Source organism: Cryptomeria japonica, chromosome 4, assembly GCF_030272615.1.
Source record: "Cryptomeria japonica chromosome 4, Sugi_1.0, whole genome shotgun sequence".
Classification (NCBI taxonomy): domain Eukaryota; kingdom Viridiplantae; phylum Streptophyta; class Pinopsida; order Cupressales; family Cupressaceae; genus Cryptomeria; species Cryptomeria japonica.
Window position 1 is genome coordinate 696,825,809 of NC_081408.1, and position 9,654 is coordinate 696,835,462.

Genomic DNA, 9,654 nt, shown 5'->3' on the forward strand with positions numbered 1-9,654 from the left:
GCAGTGCTTCATTGGCATAGCATATGGTTGCCAGAAGGGTTCTCAGATACCAACGGGAGAGAACGCACATAAAACTATGTCTGTGTCAGTGCTTTGCAGGTCATTATTAGTATGGCTGGCAACAATGGAATAACGGGGATTTTCAAGAACAAGATGGCATCCGTTCACCTAGCCACATGTCTTGCGTGTGCTTCCATATTTTGGATACTTGTCTCGATGTGGTGAACACGGAAGAAATAGCGAGTAATGTACCTCACTCCTTCATCGCCCATTAATTCATTCAAATATGCTAACCCAAGTCTTTGTCTCTGTTTTTTTCCAGAAATACAGGCTACAAAAATGTTTGTTATTTATAGATTTACCATTGTTAGACAATGTATGGCACTGTGTATGGTGCTTGGCTTACCTCTTTCCAGTAAGTAGTTTATAAAGAAGTCAGTTTGACTACAGGAAACACATTTTTTTCCAGAAATACAGGCTACAAAAATGATTGTTATTTATAGATTTGAATTGATTATTTTTTAAAATATTTTTTTAATTAAAAAAGTGAATAATGACAGCAACCATTCATTGATTTGCTGAGAGCAGTGTTTAAAAAATGGAGATGAGCATGGTGATCTGGTTGCTCGCAGCGGCTCTCTCTGTAGCCTTTTTCTTTAAAAGTAAAAGTAAATGCTTCCTCTTCCCCTTTCCTCTACCTCGGTTCTAGATTCCTCCGTCTTGACACGGACAATTTATGAAATGAGTTCTTCTCTCTGTGATGAATGCAGGGCGTAATGGATCCACCACAAGAAGCGCCACTGTAAACAATCTCAGTGTATGTCATTCTTAAGGTGAACTAGATATTTGAAGTGTACTTTCTTTCAGTTGGTTTTATGCTTTGTGTTGGAGGAAAGAGCAGGGTTTTTGTGTCGATTTGTTGTCAACCTGAATAAATTGCTTTTTTGTCGTGATAAATTTTGTGTTTGGTTTAACATCTTTCCTTAAGACAAATTTGAAAGATCTAAGTTTTCTTCCCTGCAATGTGGAAGTCATACATCATCCACCCCATAGCTTTGACCCATTTTTTTTTTCATAAATTCAGACAAAGTGCTCATTGCAGTACAATATTACTGAGCTTTTTAACTACTCTACATGTCTCCACTGGATTGTTGAATCACCAATAGTGAAACTTTGTGCATTTTTACTCCAAGCTGCATTAGCAAGTTTCATTGTTGGCAACAGCTGCTCCGCTTTCCTGCCGTACACAGTGGACAGCCTTCTTCCACCTTTACTTTCCATGGATCTTGTAGTTTAAGTCCATGATATGATTACCTAGCCGAAAACTAGCTTCCCACCAGTCTTATTGAACAAGAGGAACTAATAAATGTTTTTTAGCACAATCTTTAGGTTTATGTTTCTCCTGAAGGTTGAAGAAAATTGCACATTCTTTTTTAAGGTATTGACAAGGGCATTTGATGCCTCAAGTCCAATACAAGTATGTTAGATCAAATTGTATATCACTGAAATAGTAAAATATCCATTGCCCAACACACCTTTCTAATTATAAAATACCATTTTCATTTCTATATATTCTGAGTACCTTCTTTTGTGTGATATTTTTAAATACCCTTTTGATTTCTACTTTTTTATATTGGAATTAATATTTGGTATTATCACAACATCAAATCATATTCCAGCTGAAAACCTTGTTCAAAGTAATCTCAAAATCCAAAGAAACACAAGCCGTCAACATACCTAATTTGGTGTCTATTAATTTAAAGCATTCCCGCTATCAAATTAATTAATGGATCCCAAATCATCATTCTCTCACACCAACGAAAAGTGGAGGGATGGATGTCTCTTATCATGCCACCCATGCCCAATGTCCATTTAAATCGGTGTGAATTCCCAAGGATGTGAACAATGATCATCCTAAGTGCATAATCAATCATGACAATACACCATATGCTGCTGTTATGAACCAGGGCAGCATCTATCTGACTGAGGACCTCACTCCAAGTGAAACAATGAGTACCTCCATGATAAGGGATAATGGGAGTTCATCATTAAAGCCACCTCCAATAAGGCAAAGATGATACAATCCTTTCCAACTCCTCCAATCAGCTACTGTCCCCAAAAGACAACCTGAAACCTTTGTGGTTTCATCATACCATGTACCAAGGCTCAGCTGAAACTTATCAACTCCAAGTAAGTGCCTCTCAGACCATTGATCATGCACACTTCAAATCCTGAAAAGTGAGCAGCTCCACGCTCTGATAATGTATTGTGAGGTAGAAGTGTATCAATAGCTTCTCCAAGAATGTCCTCACACTTAAACCAAGGTGAATCACCAATGCCCTCATCCATGTACACTCCTTCATAGGCTGGTCTAGAAAATGTAAGCTCTACCATGAAAGCCTCTAGGAGAGGCAACTCTTCAAATTCTCCACGAATGAACAAAGGTCCAACCACCAATTTGCTTATGTTGCCCTCTACATGAGTAGGTATAACACTAGTGACTGATGCACCAAGTGCGTGCTCTACTATCCCATCTTCATCTATGTTTTCAGCCTTCAATGGGTTCTCTAAAAGAAGTAACTCCTGGTCCTCATTATGTTTACATATCACACATACTTTGTGACTTCTTTACATCCTCCAAGGTATGATGTACAAAATCAGAACCTTTGTGGCTTGAATCTTCAATACATTCCTCACACAAAATTTGAGTGCCCATATTGGGAGACTCCTTGATACCATCACCTCATGTGAAGTGGCCGCCATCTCATGATTATGCAAAAAGGTGAGGGACTATTGTTGCCAAGCAAAAAATCAGAATGCCATTCATACCTTTCCGTAGTATCCTCAAGATTCTCAAACACTCCTTCCTTCTTTGTTGAAGGTCTTCATTAAGTGCTGCTCCAAGAGATGTCTCTAACTGAAAATCACATGCTTCAAGCTTGATTCAAGTCTCCATCCTCTTTGCTGTCATGTTCGTAGGTGTGCCATTTATTTTTGTTGTCCCAAAGTGTGTACCACACCAAAAACCATCCTCCTCAAGGTTGCCAACTGTCCTAACTGAAATTCTGCTGTCAACAACCGGAAAATCAGAATTTTCTGAGATTAGGGCAGCATCATGTCCAATCAAGAAATCACCCTCTTCTCAATGAGATGCCAAAACACAAGGAGATCTCTTCCATTATGAATCAAGGATAATTTCTTCCCCAATAGCACCACTATCATCCTTTGATGGCCCACAAGGAGTATAAACAATCTTTTCTCCTTTGATCATAGTTTGAGCCTTCATTGCAACTTCTTCACTGGGAGGTTGCTCCTCAACAAAGGCAGGTCCAAATGAAGCATGCAACTGAAAATTACATGTACCTCCTTCATGGTTGCAAACTAAATCTTCTTCTCTATGAAGATCCTCCCTTGCTTAATTTCTACCATTCTTGCATTATTTTCTTTATTTGTCTTAAACTGAAACGCAATGTCTAACCCATCTGTTGCTGTTAGCAATTGATTTGCAATGCCACAAAACAGAGAATAGAACTCCATTAGCATTAAATTTCCTTTAACTCTGGTGTGCTCCAGTGAAATGGTTTTCTGTTCAGAAGCTTTTAAATGTGGAGTCTCAAGCATTTCTGATTTCTATAAACATTATACCACACAGACTCAGGATCATCCTTCCATTGCATTGGTAGCACTCTTCTTCCATTCCTGTCAAACATTTTACCTTGCACTGCTCAATATTCTTTAGAGTATATGTTGCAAAAACATTTTCTAAACCTTGTCTAAGATCATGAAGTTCTTTAAGGGTAAGAACATTCCATATTTTCAGTACTTGAGATACCTGCACTCCTTGTCCAACATCTGCTAAATGTAATTCCAAGGTCACATATTCACTCAGCAGGACCAGCATGTTTCCTATCATTAACCAATCTCCATAATGTGTTGATTATTTGCTTCTGCACGTATAAATCCTTCAGCCTGGTAAATAATTTTTTAAACTCATTACTGTATGCAATCTTACAAACTGTGTTGTTGAGCAAGATGGAATCCTTATTTTATAGATCATTAAGCTGGTCCACCATCCACCGCATTTCTTATTACTTTCACCATTTCGCTGTCTACATTTTGATCTAAAATGTACTTCCTCTCAATTGCAATCTTTGCTAACTCCTTTCACAGATTAGTGTATGGTATGGCTTGGAAAGCATCCAAATCAGACTGCACTGTCTATCCTAAAGTGTGATGGATCCTTTTTTATTTAAATGGTTGTGTGCCACGACAACACAACATAATTAACATTTAGCACTTCTACTATAGTTTATAGTTAATAGGGCCACTTTTTAATATGAGCTTAATTAATAAACTTTTGATCTGGCCTGTTTTTATTTTAAGGTTGACTGTCCATTATGATTGTGAAAGCAGTTCTTATGTTGGGTTGCTTTTATGGCTAACTTAAATTTTTTTAGGTTCTATATCAGTGCCTTGATTGCACCTATGATGTTGTGCTCTTTGGATTGATTTTTTAAGGTTTTCAATTATCACATCTGAAATTGCTTTGTAGTTGCAATGTTTGGCAGAAATTTGTCATTAGACATAGAAGTGATTCTCTTATATCAATTGGTCTTCTTGATTTTTCAGGTTGTAGATGTTAAAAGACAAATAGAGCAACTTCAAAGGTCTTATCCATCAGCTACTAATTTATCAAGGCAATGTGTTGAAGGATGACACCACCTTGGAGGAAAACAAAGTCACAGAGAATAATTTCCTCATTGTTATGTTATGGTAGTGCTTTCCCTTTATTACTTATCTTTTCATTATGTCTTGTCTTTTCAGAAAATGCTGGAAACACCAAAAAAGTGTAGGTAAAACCTGGCAAGAAATGTCATATTAATTTAGTGCTATTTTCTTTCAAAATTCATATCGTCAATATTCTTCTTTTGAAATTATAAATGTATTTAGAGCTAATTTTTTGACTTTGTGAACTGTATCAAGCACAAATTAATCAATAAGTGGAGGAGAGTCTATCATTGTTTAGTATGATACTAAACAAGAAGTTAATTGTCTCATGACTGAATCTTTGAAGCTTTTGATTTGTTGGTTACTTTCATATTTTTAGATTAATTTCCTTATATCTTAGGCAGCTTCACAACTGAAGTCATTATGATACATAATTAATTTTTTTCAGACTAATTCCTTAACACCTAGAGGGCCATCTGCATAGGTATTTTTCAATTCAAGAAAGTTTTCTCTTAAGTGAGTTCTTTACTGCATTTGACTTCAATCTGCATATGGATTTGTATTTGTGTTTGAGGGTTTTATAAATGTAAGTACTGTTTGCATTTTGTGTATTTTAGCTGGCCTCAGCAACTGCTCCTACCTGGACACCAATTCCCTTCACAACAATGAGTGAAGATATCAAAGAGGCATCATTCATTTCAAAAATTAAAGAATCTGAAAGAGCTACATGTCGAGTCACGAAGGTTATATGCTTGCTAGACCAAAGCATGTGTACAGAATTGTGTAGTATATGATTATTCACTATGGACAAGACTTTATGAGGTACATTATATTCTTGTTAACTCCATTAGAGTATTTGGATAGGATTGTTTGATACTTATCAACTAAAATTTTCCAATGAAGCTACAAAATTATTAAGGTGCTACTTTGGGGTCCATAATTGAAAAATTTCTTATTGCAAAGGGATCAACCATGGTAGTCTGTATGTGCCAGAAGGTGGGTTGTTTCCGTTGGGATTTTCGTTAAGTAAAACAGGAAATTTTTGTATTTCAATTCATTACTATTCTCAGGGATATCTGAACTGGAGCCTATTTTGGTTTCCTTTGCTTAGTCAGAGAGGAAATATATGCAAGTAGATGATGGCAAGAAGGGACTGATGTTTTGCGTATTGCTGTTCACTGGGACTTCGTGTGTACAGACAAAATTGTAGCTCCCTTGTTTGTGAACAATCAACCCTGTGATCTGCAATTTCTATCGTCATTACCTAGAGAATTGCAGTAATTTGCTAAGCGCTGGAGAATTTTTATGGTTTATGTGGAGGATTAGTTTATTGCCATCTTATCTTGTTTTGGGAATTGCTCAGCTTCCTCTCCTGCTAAATTGTAATGGCAATTGGTCCGTGTGTTCTGATATTTTCATCATTGCCATCCATTAGACAGCCAAAACAATGCTTTATTCCGAAAGTCTTCACTCCATTATTTTGTTTTACTCACTATAGACTGAAAGTCTGCAAGTCTATCCCCCAAAAGTGTCTTTAATTAGAATGCATCTATCATTGTATCCTCTGATTCTTTGCTTCATTTTCCAAAATTCACGAAGCCTCTAAAAGAATATGCGAAAAAATAAGGATTAAGAATCTGTGCTTCACCCTATTCCTCTTTAACGATTTTCAGTTGATTTGCTGAAATGTGTGCAGGAAACACAACTATATTGCTGTATGCATAAGGTTCCTGTATGTGGAGATTGCATCTGCTTTCCTGAACACAATGCTTGTGAGGTGATCTCAGTTCACAATCTCAATTTTTTGGGTTTCTTGTCGTGGAAAATAATATATAAAGATATTCAGGACTCGTTCTCTGTTACTATTTAGACCCAAATTTGAGATTTGATAAATATAACCTAAACTACATGCAGTCACCATTGAGTATCCTTTGTTCGTTTCTGTAATACAATGCATAATTTAGGGGTGTGGGCTTGTTTATAGCTTTCTCCCGGAGACATTCTTAAGATGTTATGTATTATTGTATATGGGTGGATAATAGGTGAGGACATATGCAGAGTGGATGGTTGATTCCAGTTGCAGTTTCCTACCAAAATGTACCTTTTGCTTGCAGATACTGACTCATTCAAGTCGCTTTGTCACTCGGCTCGGCTGCTTACGTATGTTTTTCCTTGAACTTCACTAACGTTGATTTTACAGGAATGAGACTATATTAGCATAGGACAAGGCTAATCATGGAAGGATTGTGCTCAGATGTTTTGCATAATTCGTGCTTGCTTCTACTTTTGAAAGGATCCTCATCTCGAACTGGTTACACATGTCCTTCATGCAAATCACAAGTAAGTTTCTATGTCTGCTTGTGTCTTCTGCTGCTAATATACTAGCACCCAGTTTAGTTTGTTTCAGAGAAAATGATACAGAGCTTTGTTTTGGTTTGAATTCTTGCGAAGAAAAATGTGTTCTATTTTAGCTCAACGCATGAACCATTTTAGTTTCAATAAAGTGTATGTTGCTGTCTTCAGTCTTAGATCAATAAGCTAGAAATTTAGGAAGGCATGTTTGTCATTTTCACACTAAAGCATTCTTTTTGGAAACTGTAATTAATAGGAAAGCCAAGTAAGTCAAGATTAATTTATAAAGTATGACAATTAGGATGAGTAGCTACTATTTTTAAACTCATGGTTCAGATCATATATGTGTAGAACCAATTCATCATCACAAGTAAAGCTTAATGCAATCTCCTCTCTTAGGTAATATTTTTTTAGGTTGTTGCCTGAGCAACATAAGTTAGCTCTTCCCTATGAGTCATCCAAGTGTTTTCAAGATCAAATGTGTTAACCTTCCTAATGTATTTTATATTCCATTTAATGAATTTTGTGGAAGGCAATTGAAGTTTGAAGTTTGAACAATAGAGTCTCCTCTAGAAGATTTACAGACCACCTAGAGCACCTTTTGACCTGAGCTAATCAGCATAAAATATGAAAACAATTGGGAAAAAAAGCACAATATAGAAGAGACAGAGGAATATAATATTATGATCCAAAATGAAATCTGAAACTGAAACTTTACAGAAATTTAGACTGAAAACTTGAAAACAAAAGAAGGAATATGGTTTTAGGATTTTAGTATTGTAATGCTTTTTTTTCCTAGAAGAGATCTACATTAAAGGATATCAAAGGAAACAACAGAAATCTTACACAAACTAAATGTAACTTTAGTGTATTTCAAAGAACAATTGCAGACAGTAGAGGATATTGGCAAAGATTGTTAATTTTAGCTTTACGCCTGCCAACTGCATTTATTTAAAAGCTGCTAAAGATTTTTCAAAAAATCCATTTTGTGCATATCGAACAATCATTACATTCCATGAGATGCCTCTCCTAGGTTTCTCTTCTTGTTATACAGTTCACATGCCACGTGTAAGCTCCCGCATCCACGCACACATTGCTTTGAAGAATTGTGTAAACAATTTGTTTGCATCTCTTTGAGACATTTTGTCAAACAGTATGGCACAACCCCATTTGCATTTCTGAGGGATTTTGTCAAACAATTTGTTTACATCTCTTTGAGAATTCTGTCAAACAGTTTGCTTGACTTGTCTATACTCCACAGTATGGCACAACACTACATATTGGTCTAACAGACATAGCTCTATCCCATTGCAAACACAACCAAATTCCTAAAATGCAATATTGCAAAAAGGGTTTTGTACAGATACATAGATATGTTTTGATCTTTCATCTTATTTGGTCTTGTATACATAATTGTAGGGGTAAAGTTAGAGAAGATCTGAATAGACATCTAAGAGTTTCAAAATATAAATATGTTTCTTTTTGCCTTGTTTGCTTCTTCTATTCTTGTTTTCGATAGAGTTTTCTCCTCTACTATACTTATGTTGGCATTGTTCTTCCATGATGAATAGTAGGGATAGTATCAACACTCCTTTCCTTTTCACGAGTGTGGGGCGAAACTATGGTGACTACTCACTACAAGGAGATTGGACAAGATACGAGAGCCTTTGTTACGAGAGCCTTTGTTCCATAGAGTTGCAAGATAATTCATTTTGTTAGGTTCGATGTGGTGTAGATTCCAGTCAGGATTGTTATCATTGTAGCCCTCAATAATATGTATTCTTTGTATGTGTAGATATTAAGAAATACAATGATATTTTATTTCTACCAGTTATTTAATGTTAGCTTGTTATTCATTAGCAAGCAGAATAATCCAGTATTGTATTGCTATTATACAGAGTCATGTAGGTCAATGTTAAAAATTACATGCCAAATACATAAACAAGTCACACAACACCAATACTCTAGACTTAGCTACTATATTCATGTAAACACAAACACATCATGCAACAACAAAACCAGAACTATTTTTCTAGCCTCTGGCAGGAACTTCGCTGCTTGCAGCTCTTGTTTCAAATGTTCTCTTTTAAGAGTGCACATACTTGTTGGGGAATTCCCCATCTACCACATAAAATGGTGCTACAAAAAAGTTATAACACATGAACAAGTTTTGAGATAGTGACTGTGATAGGTTGCCTAGGGCCAAGACCCACTTGGGGAATTCTATTGAATGAATCCTTGACAATAAAAAAAGGTAAATTATAACTAGGTTGAATAAGCATTGTTAGGAATGGAAACATATTGGGTATTATTGGCATAAAAAATGACTTACCCTAGGATAAACTAATAAGATAACCATGTCACTGTCATTGAAGACTATGACACAATAATTTGTTGAAATCTTCTTGTAGGAACTCAACAATGACACAATAATTTGTTGAAATCTTCTTGTAGGAACTCAACACTGTTGATCTATGAACAAACTTATCATTGCATAGGTGCAAATAACATGCATGTAGGGGATAATTACAAATATGCATCATTTATCAATCATGACGTATCATTTATCAATCA

General features: G+C 35.9%; 1 long non-coding RNA gene across 9 annotated transcripts; it reads left to right on the forward strand.

Annotated features, from left to right (window-relative positions):
- The first annotated feature begins 253 nt into the window (after nucleotides 1-253).
- LOC131053902 (uncharacterized) lies at nucleotides 254-8,914 on the forward strand. 9 transcript variants are annotated; one of them, XR_009107784.2, is made up of 10 exons: nucleotides 254-415; nucleotides 561-668; nucleotides 771-833; nucleotides 4,630-4,773; nucleotides 5,177-5,212; nucleotides 5,346-5,550; nucleotides 6,425-6,505; nucleotides 6,771-6,888; nucleotides 6,983-7,068; nucleotides 8,652-8,914. It is a non-coding gene; the product is annotated as an uncharacterized LOC131053902 (long non-coding RNA). The 9 variants fall into 9 exon arrangements; XR_009107783.2 differs by having other exon boundaries at nucleotides 589-668; nucleotides 5,177-5,244; XR_009107788.2 differs by having other exon boundaries at nucleotides 589-668; nucleotides 8,655-8,914.
- The last annotated feature ends 740 nt before the right edge of the window (nucleotides 8,915-9,654 follow it).